This window comes from Poecilia reticulata, chromosome 19, assembly GCF_904066995.2.
Source record: "Poecilia reticulata chromosome 19, P_reticulata-male-v2, whole genome shotgun sequence".
NCBI classification, from domain to species: domain Eukaryota; kingdom Metazoa; phylum Chordata; class Actinopteri; order Cyprinodontiformes; family Poeciliidae; genus Poecilia; species Poecilia reticulata.
Window position 1 is genome coordinate 8,579,163 of NC_088848.1, and position 15,657 is coordinate 8,594,819.

Consider the following 15,657-nt stretch of genomic DNA (forward strand, 5'->3'; position numbering starts at 1 on the left):
GGTATGCCTCTGCCATACCAAATACATCATCCCCCAGGATCTCTGAGGCTTTCCAAGGGAAATTACCATATTCACAAAAGTGGAAGCACAAATGGTATGAAAATGTAAACAGGAAAACCTGCTTTGGGGCAGTGGAAAGGGTGAGATGCTCAGAAAGGAAATGATCCCACTATAATACATTTTCAGGTCAGTCCTGGAGTAAAAACGCAAAACGTTTCCTTGGATTCTAGGCCTTTCCCTTTAACTTTTTACATGATGAAAAGAATCTATCATATCATGACAGCTACATCAGAGCAATAAAAAACATGTTATCTAAATATGCTTGTAAACCAATTTGTTTTCTTTTGCAATTATACAACTGCACAACTTTGAAAAGCAGAAGTAGAGCCTCCTGCACAACCAACAAGAACATAGCAAGTGGTTTATGGATGGTAAGTCAACAACAAAACACTTGTCTTTTCCAGCAGTCATTGTATGACACATGTAGTGATAAAACCAGCTGACCAAACACGCTGAACCTCCACTTAAGTTGCTAGGTTGTTAAGAACTGGGCTCGGTTGGGGTTGCTAGGTAACAACATAGTGTGACTTAATCAATCAAAAAAGTGTTAACTTATTGGCAAAAATGGCTGAATGTATTTTTTAAGTAAGTGGGTTGTTTTTAGAAACAGTCGAAACCCAAATGGAAGAATAAAAGTGTAAAATGTGAATTTTGCATAACAGGTCCCATTTAATAAATAACAATAACAACGATTCTTTACATTACCAACTAGGAATTTAGGTCCTACACTCTTCTTTGCAGAATTGTTCATGTCAGCTGCACTACAGGATTTTCTAGCATAAATAACCTGCATGTCAATCTCACAGTTTATGGTTCCATTAATTATGTCAGGTCGTTCAGGTCCTAAAGCAGAAAAGGAGATTAAGACCATCATAAATGAGGAAGTGTTTAGTTGATCTTTATGCACTTGTGATTTCTCATACAACCAGCCTGTTTGACTGCAGGCATGATGTTCTTTTTCATTTTAAAAAATGCATCCTGCATTAACTAAGGGTAACTTTGATACTGAGTTGTTCTGATCATCTGAAACATTTTTGTGACAACAAAAGCAAAAAGAAGGGCGAATCTGCAGCGGATCAAATCCATTTTACAGCACCGTAGTTGACTAAGACATTCCATCAACTGTGCATTTATTTTATGTAGAAAGAAAATGATCCTGCTGTAATGTGTTTTCAGGTCAGTGCGGGACAATAAACGCGGGCTTTCTGTCGGATCTCAGGCCTCTCGTTTCAACTTTTTACATGATGATATTCATCCATCACGTCATGACAGCTAAATCAGAACAACAACAAACATGCAAACCCAGCAATCTAAAATATGCTGACACCACGTGCAGGCCCATAAATACTGGAATGCTTCAGCTCTGCTTTGTGTGGCCCCCTTTTTTTGTAGTCTGTTTAAACTAGATTTCCAATCTGCTGGGAATTCCCACAACACAGCATGTGTGATAAAGTACACCTCTGGTATAGGCAGTGACATGAGAGTGATTGCAGAAGCTGTGTAAATGGCTTTCTGTTTGTCTGCCCTTGTTTCTTCTCTCTCAGCACACTGAAGCCGTGCTTACTGACTGGTAAGTAAGTGACTGATTTTCTTCTTGATGTTAGTTAAAGAGGGATTACCTCTTGGTAAACAGTCGCCTCGTCTTAACGTCATTTGATTCATTCGTTTTCCTTCGGCGTGCAGCTCCTTCCTCGTTTTTAAGAGAGAATCGAGGACAGACGGATGCAGACTTAAAGTTTCTGATCTTTAGCAGAAGTTATGGAGGGTTATCTTTGGCTGTATATCTCTGCTCTGGCAGCATTCCCTTGGTGATGAAGGATTAACCACCGCAGCTGTCTCCTCCCCGGGATGATGCAGTGCGCTGCTCCCCGATGCGACAGCATCACTTAATCTTAATGTCCGCCTCTACGGAGCGGCCGCACAGGACAAAGCCAATCAGCATCACATGCCATGGGGATGGACCTACAGCTTGGCCCTGGAGTTTCTCACCCTTGCAGGCCTATTCATCAACTTCAGCCACACCAATCCCAGAGTTCTCCCCTCGCAAACCGCAGCTGAGCCGGCCGGTGATGTATGGGACAATGAAAAGGGTGTGGGGGGTGTCCTGGCACACGCAGGAGAACACTTATCAGATTGCACATTATGCACTGCTTTGTGTTCCCAGGGACAAAAAGGAAGGGAGAGGAGTAATGAATGTACTCTGCCTTTCCTTCAGCCCAGACCACCTATTTGCGGTGTTTAAAGAGATATCTGCTCAATAGTGCTCCGGCATTAAGAATGGGCCAGATCTGGAATAATGATCACTGCTCATTTAGATAAATTGCACTCGGGGAATCAATTTGTAAGGGCCTGAATTCACCTGGAAACTAAAACAATGGAAATGCATCTGCATCTTCTCAGCAACCACCTGCATAGCTGTAGCTGCAAAGAGCTCAGCGTCAGCCAGCTGTGGGTCAGTTTGCCTGTTCGTACCTCCCCTTTGATGCCCAGACATTGTCATTTCATCCCAGTCTACTTTGTTTTCCAACCAGTAAACAAAACCATTTCATACCTGTGTGCCCAACCGTAGTAGTTCAATATTACTGATATGATAAAGATAAACAGAATACAATATCAGAAGATTTTTCCTTCTCTTTCTTTTCCGGCATAAGGAGACCCTCTTCACTCTGTTAGCTTCAGCATCTAGGCCATTTCATATCATGCGGGGGTAATCTAGGGCAGACCCTCACTGACAAAAGTCTCCAGCAACATTAAAAGAAGTTGCTGAAATCGTTACTAGTTGCTTTCTTGATTTTAAAAAGAAAAAAAGAAAAGCTCACGACTGGACCAAAGAGGACTAGAACCAGACATTGGTCACAGCAACAATCACACCTTAATATTTCCCCATAAAATGTTAGACAGTGCCTGATATTTGTCATAGATCCTCTTTAGTTGTGGGAGCAATAAGTCGACTGTTACAGTCTGTCACAAAAAAGATTTGATAAGCTACCCAATATAGCTAATATGTTGTGTTAAGACAACAAGCTTAACATGACATATTCAGAAAACAATGGAGAATTTAAATTAATTTTATGTGTTCTTTAAGGACGATTATGAGTATCTATATGCAGTAATTTAAAAATAATTATAATAAAAACTACAAAGAAAAATAACCTGAACTACAACGGTTTAACTACATACAAAATTGTTTGTTTATGGGTATAAAATGGAAGTATGAAACGGCAATGTCTGAATATGAAATGGGGGTATGAATTGAGGAAGGAGTGGATAAAAAATGAAGCCCATATCCTCCACTGAAAGGTTGGTACTGCTTTCATTTAACATCAAAGAACAAAGGAAGATAAAATCTAGATAACCCTTTAAAGTAACAAAAGTTTGGTCTAAACATATTGATGATAAAATATATATATATATCCCCCACCATATTGCGAGAGTCTTGTAATATAAATTATGCCAAACAATATCGCGACGATAACCTAACCATAGCAATTTGAGTACTTCGGCAGCGTCAGCCGCCGGCCCCTGTTGAGAACCCCATAATAAAGAGATGACACTTTTATGATACCATAATTAACAGTGCTCCAGGATAAAATTAAATCAATATGCCCATCTAATATCATTTTCTCTAGTTATGCAAATCAAACATTCAAAGCCCTTGGAAAGTGATATGAATTGCTTTCACATTTCAGTTCACACATATTATCATATCAGAGCTCTTGGGTTTGATGACATGGAGGACGGTTGGGGGGGGTTAACGATGTGAAGATTTCACTGTAGAGAGAGAAGGAGAGCCTCTCTGACTGCTGATTAGCTCCCTGTAACAGGGAGATAATGTGAGTGCTTAGATCGAAACACTTCTACTCATTTCTAAGATAAAACAGTTAAATCTCACTAAAAGAAATCTCCTGAACATTACAGCTCAGAACTAAGCCCCTGCTGCTGCTGAGTAATGAAACGGCTGCAATATAACAAGGTAGAGTTTAATTCCTGAGAGTAAATCTTAGTACTATTCTCCGGTGAAACTGCACAGCCTTTCCCTATATGGGTGTGGGACAAAAGAGAGGCTGCAAAAGCTCGGCGCAGACAACACGAACAGTAGAAGGGGGAGCCTAATGGCCGTGATTAATGACAATAGGCCAGAGGAGAGCTGGGACACTGGCGCTACATATATCATCCCTTCTCATCAGTCCCTGCACCTCTGTGGCCTCCTCCCTGCAAACCAGCACATTACGCTAAGTAAAAAAAAAAAAAAAGAACTCATCTGGTCTCAGTCAGCAAACCACAGGCAAGCTTTTCATATGATTCTTTATGGGCCTCGCAGATGATGGCTAAGCAGGGAAATGACATGTAGAATAAGATATAATGAGTAAAGGGGAGACGGCTTTGTGTGCGATCACTCATGTTTTCCATGAACCAAATACTTCCTGCGCTTAAGTCACATCTCCAAGGTCTAATCTTCCATATGGAGCGAGATGAGTTATTGGCTATTTATGAATAGAAGTGATGATGAATGGCGCTGCATTTATCTGCATAAGTAACTCCAAGGCTATAATAAACATAGTTTGCACTCGGGGCAGCGCTTTATTTATGAGGCCTCTACGAATAGATATTATGTGGCCATCATCAGTTCCTTTCACTTCCCCGAGGAGAAGATAGGAAATGGCTCCACTACAGTGGTTTGTAAAAGTATTCATACCTAGTGAACTTTTCCCCTCTTTATCACATCACAACCACAAACTTCAATGCATTTTATTGGTATTTTATGTGATAGAGCAACACAGAGTGCAGCAAAACTATAGTAGATGAAAAATATGGTGAGAGATGGTTTTGAAAATTGTTTTAAAAATAAAATCTGAAGAGTGTGGCATGCATTAGTGTTTCCCTGTCTTCTACACTGACACCCCTAAATAAGATCCAGTTCAGCGTCACTGTATCTAAAGGTAGAGTCTGCTTATATCTCTTTTAAACTAAATGTAAATACTCCTATTCTACAAAGGCTTCAGATTTTTATTAAAGAACATTAGATGCCATCATGAAGACCAAGAGAAACACCAGACACGTATAAGCTACGTAAAGAATAGATTAGAATTTAGAAGTGTGCCCACCACACTTCTAAGGAGAAAACCTTAACTCTTTTTTTCCCAAGCAGCGACATCACAAAAAAGCTTTTAGACCCTACAGTCTTTCACTTTAGCTTTGTCACACATTTATTCACACATTATTTATTATTCAACTAGAACTAGCATTTTGTATTGATCCCCAAACGATTACATGGGTGGAAAAAAATCGTTATAATTGTTTCTCCATGTTTTTTTCAGTCTCAACTTGTGTCCTATTTTCCCATTTAACCTTTTATTAATAAAACCTTTTTTTTTTTTTTAAATAAAGTTGGCCTCCTTGCTCACAATTTAGATCATAACATTTCAATGCAGTTCAAGCTACTGGTGTTGGACAAAGCTCCAAGAACAAGTTGTTCCGCTGCTTTATTGAAGAGGCCATGATTTTTAAAAATTGGCCACTCAGAACCAGTGCTGCAGGTTTTTTTTTTCTTTTCATTTTTTTTTTTTTTTTATTATTGCAATGCCCTTACAAAGCCTACAGCCTACTGTAAATCGAAGCTGCTGAAAAAGCCAGTTAGGGCACAAAGTTATGTTTGATCAACCCTCTGAGTCAACTAAGAATAGGTCTGTGATGCTGAATAACCCAGAAGGCACAAGGACATTAAAAAATCACTGATTATCAGCCCTAACAAGCATTGTCATTAAAAATCTAAATTTAATTTAGTTCAAAAGTACTTTATTTATCCCAAAGTGAAAATAAAGCTGTTGTAACTCATATCCTCCAAGAATCTAGAGTCATTAGGAATAGTGATGCTGTGGGCAGGAAGGCTCTCTGACAGCAGTCAGTCTTGCAACATGTGAAGACGCCTCTGACTGAAGACTGTTTTTGTGTGACTGTCTCATGGCATGTCATGACATGCTAACAGCTCAATTTCCAGGCAGCATAGAAGATATTTTATGGTGCAACATCCTGGATGACATCGTGGGTTTTGGCAACCACCGCTAGTAAGCGCCTAAACAAGAAAAGTCCAAGGGGTGTGAACATTTTTGCAAGGCACTGTATATTCAAAACTCTTACAAGTTAAACTCCTGTGAGAAGACTTACTGCCATCACCATAATCAGCTCTACTTGGGGTTTAGTTATGACCAATTAATGAACCACATTCTTGTGGGAATTATAACACACTGAGGAACTTGAGGTTTTAATTAGGAGGCACCTTGTTGGATCCAAGTTAATGCCTTCATCGTACTGAAAACATGGCAAATTAATCCCCAATTAATACTACAGGCAGATTTAGTTATTATGAAACAGCTTTCCACATAACAGGGTTAAAAAATCCCCTAAGTTCTTACAGTAATCTTATTTTGGGAGCAAAATACAGCATTTTGCTAAAGAGAAGCTCAACTACCTCCTAGCTTTTACTTATTTTTCTTAATAAGAATAGAAGACGAGATTAATAATCTTTTACCCCAAGGCTATCATCCCCTTTACCAGTTGCATTAATAAGAAGTTATTTTAAAGTCATGTAAAGAAGCAAAGTGCATTTATCCAAGTAAAACCAATTATTTTCAATATCTATTTTCAGGGTAATCCACTGTAAGCACAATTGTATAACAAGACATATTTACTGGCACAACAAAAAGGTTAAAAAGGACACTTATGTTGAGGTTGTGAATTAAGTGTCCTGCAGTTTTTAAACTCATCTTGCATAATTAGGACACTCAGCTTTTCAAAATTTTAACAAAAATTCTTTTATTCTGAACTTAGAGCACTGGTCCTTGTCTTTTGACATCCACCGGAAAAAATGTCCAAAAGCCTTAAAGTAAGTACTTGTTTTATTGCAGCAGTACAATCTCCTATTTAAAAAAAACTCAATCTGCCATTACACATATTTGGTGAGAAGAAAAAACGCACAACCTCCAACCGGATCTATAACCCCAAGTGAATCATACACAACAATAGCAACGACGGGCTACATTTTGGTCATGTTTATTCATTTAATGACACAGAATCTCTATGCTGTTCACCATTTTTGTTTTCTTTCATTTACCACAAACCTCAATCAGGAAAGCTTTATGCATGTGCCCTAGTCTATGCGTAGCTCCACCTACAGGCCTGGGGGAGAAAAAAAAAAACAAAAACAAAAAAAAAACAGTAAAAATATTTTCTGTTTTCTGTGTGAATTAAAAAAATTTCTGGAAAAGGTCCCCTGTGGATGCAGGTGTTTGCAAAACCGACAACCTCTTTAAGGTTGTTAAGAGAAAATATTCTTGTGTGTACAAGAATGTCAGTTAGTATTTTCCTTAAAACCTTGCTGTAGCAGGTAAATCTATTATAAAATACTTTTTACACATTCAGTATTAAATACAAGAAAAAATACTTATAGTGATTTAAAAAGTTACAATTCATACCTGCTTTTTGTGCGCTATGTTTTTTAATGCCTATACACAATTGATGTTATTCCCTCTCAGTATTGGCCGCAACATCTAATATACCAATTATGGCACATAAAAATTCAAACTGGACCCAACCTAACCAATATACATTGTTTTTTGTTTTTTTAAATCAAGTCTTTTTAGTAACTTTCTCTTTTGGGTTAAATTGCTCTAAACATGCGTTCTCACACTGGATTCTTGTTCCGCTTCATACAAACAGGCAAGTAGGCATGAATCATCACCCCAGTCATCTATGTTTCATGACTGCCTGCTCCTGACAGTAGAGAGAATTAAGAGCTTCTCACCTTCCTCCCTGTGTCTTCTGCTCTCCGAAAGCACAAACACGGCATCTTGCGAGAAAACAAAACATCTTTTGTCTATCTAACTGTTTTCGCCCACTTTCCACGGCTGCTGTGTATAATTAATATCTCAGCAGTGCCCGGGGTTGTCATTTTTCAAATGGTTTCCCTGGAAATGTTCTACACCTCTTAATGGCCCTGCTAATGCTGTAGCTGTCATGTCTTGGACAGCTGCACTTTCAGAAGACAAACTCAGCTGTGCCACCAGCTTCTCTGCGGACTTACTTACTCGCTGGCTTAGAGGCCCGTCTTGCCAGCTGGTGATAGTGCACACAACATTTGATTAATCGGCGCCTTGTGTGCATGAGTGGCGAGTCACCTTCCAGTCTACTGAATATTTTAGCACTTGTTTGTGTGGGAATGTCCATCAAACAACTGGCCACAAATTCAGTCAAACACAAATTTATTGTTCGGCTTGGTAATGATTTGCGAAAATGACAGAAAAATACATTTATGTTTGATAGAAGCAGCACAATTTTTAATAAGAAAACTTTTGTTGAGTTTCAGGGGGCAAAAAAAAACATGTAAATAGACTTTTGTTTTATTTGTCTGGTGACTAAAACTATGAAAAGAGGTTCATTTGGTGTCTGCTGAACCATTTATGTGTTAATTTGGCGCTACATTTTGGATTTTGATTTTATTCTGCTACAAAACCAATGATGAACCGTTTTCAGATTTTTGGCAAAACTCTGCAAATGTTCCACTAAAATACCCTGGTATTTCAGAGAAAATGATCCAGAAATTCAAGATTTCCAGAAACAGACTCAGCATCAGTTTCTCCACTTAACTCAACAGCGGGCATGAATATAATCCCATGTTTAATATTAAACTGATTTTGAAAAAAGAAATTAAGCTAAAACCATCTAATTGCCATCTCATCTGACTTAAACATACAGATTTTGGCAAACTTTATCTGGATAGTTAGTCCTAGATTATTTGAGTATTTATTTACATATCTTTGCTAAGGACGACAATTGAGCAAAGGGCATTTGCTTGGTTTGAAAATAAATCATGAATATGTATAGATTTAATATATGCATATGTCTAAACGAGCTGTATGTTATTTTCATGTTTTTATTCTCTAATGTGGTTTAAGCTTGTATTTACATTCCTTTTCTTGCAGCACACCGACTTCAGGATTATTGCAAGTTAACTAGGAATTTCTTCCAATGGATTAATTTGTGTCTGACAGAAGATCCTTTGGTGGTTTGTTGAGCCGGAGGGCTGAAAAAATCTGCAATTCAAAGTATAGTTGTTAGAACTGATATTTCAACCAAACTTTCTCAGTTATAGATCAAAGAGTTTCTGGAATAAAATTAAAGCCCTGAGAGCAGTTTGTCCACCCCCTTGAAGCGATCATAAGATAAAATGGAGACGTCACAAGATAATCAAGTTTCGACAGAGGCTAAAAAAAAAGCAATATTTTTTTTCAAATGCTTACAGAGATAAGGTCATGTGGAGCCTTAAAAATTAATTTTAAAAAAAGAAAAGGAATGAAGAATCATATCTTAGCTTTCATATACAGTAGTTAGAAAGTAATATGAATTAACAAAAGGAGTGATTATGAACAATTAATTTCCGTTTTGTCTGTCATCTTATGACTCTTTCGCCTAACAAATCAAGGTTAGGACCTGAATACTTTAAATCCAGAAATGATTACTTGAGACTATAGCTGTTTTGGTGAACAATTTATGTATAGACAATGTGCAACAACAAAAATAAACTTAAATGGCATTGCAACCTAAATGAGCTTGCTTCTTTTACATTTATGTGTACACAGACTACATATCCTGCATGCCTCTTGTTGATTGGTAAAAATACGTAAAATGTATTAAAGTAAATGCATTCTTCTTTTTTTTTTTGCAGTAGCATAACCTGACAGTAAAAAATAAAAAGTCCAACCTTTAGCTTAAATACATTGTTTTTTCAATGGAGGGAAAAAATAGTGCATATTTTTTTGTAATAAATCATAAATGTAATAATTTGTCTTACCTCTAACAATTCATACAAGGTAAAATTAACTGAAACTTTATATTAAGTGAAAATAAAATTATAATAATGAATAAAAATTAACAACCCATCACTTTCTTTGTTCCTGCTGTATAAATATAATGAAGAGGACCTGAAATTCAAGAAAGATACATGTGAAATGTCACTTATGCTGGTACCAGAGTTTGATATGCGATAAAAAAAAGCATGAATTAGTGGGGCCAAACATATTTATTACTTTTCACTCATTCTGTCTCTTACTCTGATATTCCTCTCTCTTATAGCAGCCATTACAGCTATATGAATATGGACAAATATATAACTTATGGTAAAACATTACTTAGTGACTTCTAGGAATTTTTGACAGACTTTTCTTACCCCTTCGCTTTAGTCCTTCCCTGTTTTATGTCCTTCCTTCCTGATTGAAAGCTGGTTGTGAAACCTAATTTTTATAGTTTACTGTAACATATTCAGAGCAAGACACTCCAAAAAGTCCTGCAGTGTGCATCTTTCTTTTCATCTCATTTTTATTTGAAACCAAAAACATATTGTCATCCAAACAATGACAGGAAATGCCACTGTTCTTGCCCTCCAATTAAAAAGGATAAAAATGGACAAAAAAGGTTTTTAAAACCCTTTAGCTTTCATTTGAGCTTTCTTTTTCACATGCAACACCCCCTGAAAAAAGGCCAATTTAACATCCCTTCAACACAAAGCATAAAACAGATCCACTGAAGTCCAGATCTGCCAGTAATGATAAGTAAAACCACCATGATGTGTGATATAATCACTGGGTAAGCATAAGAGCTGCTGTTTTTCTCTTTTCTAACACTATCTCTTTATTCCTCTGCTGAAAGCAGATAGTGTAGACTGTGAGATGGCTATCATAATTCATGGGAGTTCAGACGGAGTTCAGGACAAACACTTCACATGCTTGTTACTTGTTAATAAAATGACAGAAGACAGATAAAGCCCCTGTTTTTTGGACATGTGGATCATGTGTGTGGGGGTATGTGTGATCAGCGCTCAGATGGTGGAAATAAAGAAGTCATTGTAGCAGCCAGGCTTCACTCGAGGTCAGAGGACCATGTAATAGTGTTAATCTTGAATCAAGAAGTGTGAGGTCACAGGACATAAGATACCGAAACACAAAAACAAGTTTAAGTAGAGGACACTAACTATTACAGCCTTGAAAAACCGTGGCTTTTTTATGTCTGCATCTCTGTCTGAAGCGAAGCATGCAGGTGGCCCCTCTGCCCCCCGCTTTCCAGCAGCTTAGACCTGGCTGTTTGATGAGGGTTTATCCCTCAGCTGACATATTATCATTGGACAGGCCTCTGGCTGAGAAAAAAGAACGAGCGACGCATGGGATTAGCCTCCGCACTCGTGCTAATGCAGTCAAACTGTCAGAGGGATCAAAGCCGCTCGCTTCAGATTAAGACCAATTAAAGCAGGTGGCCCTGCACAAATTAATAGCTGGAGCACTCACCTGTTAAAAGGAGGAAAAGCACTGAGGGGCTTTGTTCTTTCGGATGAAGTGAGAAGGTGTCCAGCTTTCCTCTTGCCAGTGATGCGTTTCGGCAGGCAGTCAGCAAACACAATCACTTGTTTCATGGTGCTGAGAAAAAACAAAGCATGTGCTTAAGTTCTTCCACATGAACTCAAGCCTCCCGAAGTGAGTGGCCGTGTGCTTGATGCGAGCCGGACAGTTGTGACTGATGCTTTTAGTAGTTAGCTTTAAGATAAATGGCAATACTTCATTTCAGTCCTTGCAAAACTATTTATACTCTTTGGACATGTTTACATTTTGTTGCATTGTATGACATTAAAATATACATGGTTCTCAACATTTTTGCCTCTTGTGTTTAGAGATGCTTTCCATCCAATCTGACTGACTTTTTGATACTGGTAAAAAAAAAAAACCTCTAGCAGATCTTCCCAAAAGCCTGTTTACAGTAAAAAAGTGAGGGGACCGAATACAAATGCACTCTAGAGACTATTTTGTTAAAACGTTTTAAAACTACAATGTCTAAAGTCAAAAAGTTCAAGAGGTAGAGATACATTTGAATAGGATTGTGTTAGACAACAGCTTGGTCTTTTTCAGTGCTCTACACTCTAAGACCTAGAAGGTTTTCAAATGACCCAACACAGCTAAACAGCAAGAGTCTCTTATTTCAAAATTATAAGACTGCTTCATCCAATTTAGAAAAGGGTTTTTCCTGTCTGAGACTGTTTTGGAGAGCGGGTTAACAGTCTTACAGAAATGTGAACATCTGAGTCTGAGGCATCTGAACCACAGCTGGTCAGATAGCCTGTGGGGTCATCTGAGGGCCAACGGAGGCTCTGCTGATCAAGGCCTCTCCTCTCGACAGGGGGATGAATGATGACTGCGGAGTAAATGCCAAAACTATAAATTTCATCCCACACTGAGCCAAAGCTCCTCCAGAGTTTATTTACATTTTGACATAGCATCTACTCTCGAGCGTCAATGTCGAAGGATCTCTCAGGATGGGGTGAATTAGTGATGCCAGTGCACGCGCTCTAAAGCACACATAGTCCGGGAAAGTTAATTTTGCTCCGACATGTCGGCCGTGCATGGCGCTGCTGAGAGGACTGAAAGAATCTTTCATTAACTTGTCTTTTCTAGTTACGCTCCCTGAATCTTGCTTTTGACTCGATCCAGCAGTGCTGAGCAGATCCAGTCGCAGCGTGTAAACTGCTCCTCAAACGCCGCTTTGTCCCATTAATTACTAACATTAATGAGAACGCGGGGGAAAATAAGGGAAAAGAAAGTCTAAAGAATCTGAGACCAGTCGCATTTTTATATGTGGAAACTAAATAAATAACCTCAGCACCCCTGTGGCTAACTTTCCAATGGGGCTTCGTAAGAGAGGCCTGTTTGATGTGGATGCCTAGAGTCGACTGTGTTTGGACAGTCATGAGGTGGGGCTGCCAGGCTTTTAACTGCTCCAGAGAACACAACCCACCACAGAGTGGCTCATAGGAGTCCCTCTGTCCTGAGGCTGGACACAAACTATCAACGGAGAGAATGAAAAAGAGAGAGAGAGCCAGACAGAGACCCACACTGGGATTTATTTCAGCACAGACCTGCAGGCGAAGACTGTGGAACACCTAAAAACATTTGCAGCCATTTAAGTTTATACTAGAAAATACAAAAAAATGAGGATTTCACTTAATTTGATTTGTATTTGCTGTATTTTGTTTGATTCTTGTGATGTTGTCAAAGGTGAAACTGTGGGATCTCAAAAGTAGCTTAAAGTAAAATCATTCATCCCACCGAAGATATATTCAGACAGGGTGCAAATAACTCGTTGCTCCCATTTAGTGCTGTGGGAAGCAGGGAATGTCTAATTTGAGAGAACGAGCGTGCTTAAGTTATTACTGCAGAAAGGCAATCTGTCAAAGGCAGGCTGTTTTGGCATGTCGCATACCACTGCTGAGATCATAGAGTCAGATTCTGCTTGCAATTACCGCCGAAGGACCTTGGGTACAGGCAGGCGGCCATTAATCCTCCTTCTGGCCCCGCACATTCTGACATGTCAAAATCCTCACTGTCCTCCGCACAACGACTCAGGGGGGGGAAAAAGAAATGAAATTAAAAATGCTCCCGAGCAGCCAAAACCACACCAGTGGAGTAATCGACGCCATCATTAGTTTAATTATGTTCCTTTAAGTCGGCAGTATGTTATTATGACTTACTTTGTCCTGTATGAATGTTATGTGGGGAGAGGAGACCACTGACGTTTGCTTGATTAAAAGTTTATTAGAAAGTGGAGGGGGACAAAAAGAAGAGTCCCAGTTGTGAAGTGAGTGGTAGTTCTTTTTTTTTTTTTTATTATTATTATTATTATTATTATATTTTAGAGCAAGAAAACCTGAAAATCTCAAAGGTATGTACTAGGAAAAATCTAAATTGGCCTTTCTCTTGTTTTTCAAAATGAACTAAAACTTCTTATCTCATAAAAAAACAAAAATCACTTGCAGTCACACCCTCAACGCACTTTCACATCCACAAGGTCGACGTCAGCGTCCACCACCATTTTGAAGTCTGTCATTGTGTTTTGTTCCAGAAAAATAATGTATAGCTTTCTTGTAAAAAAAAAAAAGTTAAGAGAGTAAAGTAAGTAAAGAGACCAGATATCTTCTCGCCCACCAAGAACAGTTCTCTAAACTCAGGAATAAACACACTTGAAAACTTAAAATTCAAGGATGCAACAACCAGAAACCAGTAATAAAAATAAAAAATAAAAGTGGATTTTGTAGGTGGAAGAAGAGTTACTACAAAATGAAACACAAAATATTCAAGTGATATCCACTTAAATAAAAAAAAACCTCTGTGAAGAATGAAACTATGTTAACTGAGAGCCTCAATCCTTTGCTCAAGGTAGCTGTTGAAGTAACTTCTCCAGTTTGGGCGTCACTGGCCCAAGTGGGCTAATGACCACAGGCAGGCATGGTATAGTTGCCTTCCCCTGTCAGGCTTTCTCCAGCTCCTCCCTGAGCCCTTGGTTTTTCTCCACCTTCCTGATGTTTCAGTCATGTGGCTGACAGTTGGTTGACCATTACCACTTCCGCTTGTAAAAATCGCAAATCAGCACGTACTTCAGTCTTAAAGTCACAGTCTGGTATAATTTCGGTTAAAGCGAGAGAGAAAAATACAAAGCAGCCACTTTGAAATTGACTTGTGATTTGGTTGGATTTTTTTAAATTAATAAAGTATAGCCATTACACGGATGAACAGATGGATGGAAGGAAAAAAATAAAACCATGCACTTTGGAGCTGTTTTGATAAATAGACAACACAGTGTAAGGTCGCAAATTCACCCTAAATGATTTTCATGGATTATGAATCTGGTTGATTTATGACCATTGATACAATTTAAAGTAGCTTAAAACCACTATGCCTACTTGCAAAAAAAATACATTTATTAATGAAAAACAAGATTGTAAGAATCCAGTTGACATTCCGTGAACTATGGCATTACCCTTATTGTCACGCCTTCAAATATCTGCGTGGTGTGTCATGGTATGTCTGAGCATCTGTGTGCAATTGGAATGACTAGCATGACTGCCGTGCAGATGGTCACAGGATGTGACCACCTCAGATCTCCTGTTCCCATCCATCCACCGCTAAATAGCTCCTTTGACACTCTGTGCACACCGCCTGTCCTGTCCTAATCACATGATCATCACCATTTTGAAAATAGCACAAAAACGAGATGAACAGATTCACAGCACCAAATCCAAGAACTTTTGACCTTTTTGCAGCAGGCCGGGTGTCACGAGTTAGTCCTCTTGATATCACTCTTTGAAAGCTTAATGCCCAACTGCCCTGCGTCATGGCCCCCCGCTCAACCGCTAAATCAGATTTATAACTACTGTCAAAGACAGGAATGAAAGATAGATTAATCTTCCCCTCACAAGTTTACATCTTGGGCATCTGGACTGCTGATCTTGCCCTAACAAGCACAGAGGTCTTGGTGAGCTGTCTTTTAATGTTGATGTGTTTATGTCCAGAGATGAATGGTGCTGTCAAAGGAATCTATTTATACAGCAGTTATATGGCAGTGCCACCAGATCCAGGACATTTCACTTCCCAGAGACGGGCACCAGCATCTGTTATAGGAAGTCAGCAAATAGCACTTTCTTCTTGGTTTGGAGATCTGTTCAAGGTACGCTTTGCATGTGTTACTGTCAATTACAAAAAAAAAATAAAGAAAACTGCTGACACT

General features: G+C 38.7%; 1 long non-coding RNA gene across 1 annotated transcript in view; it reads right to left on the reverse strand.

The window, feature by feature from the left end:
• LOC103481474 (uncharacterized) overlaps positions 1-15,657 on the reverse strand; it is a 98,603-nt gene that overhangs the window by 36,815 nt on the left and 46,131 nt on the right. Inside the window, exon 3 of the long non-coding RNA XR_536307.2 lies at positions 11,394-11,522. This is a non-coding gene — a long non-coding RNA (uncharacterized LOC103481474). The remainder of the gene's footprint in view (positions 1-11,393; positions 11,523-15,657) is intronic.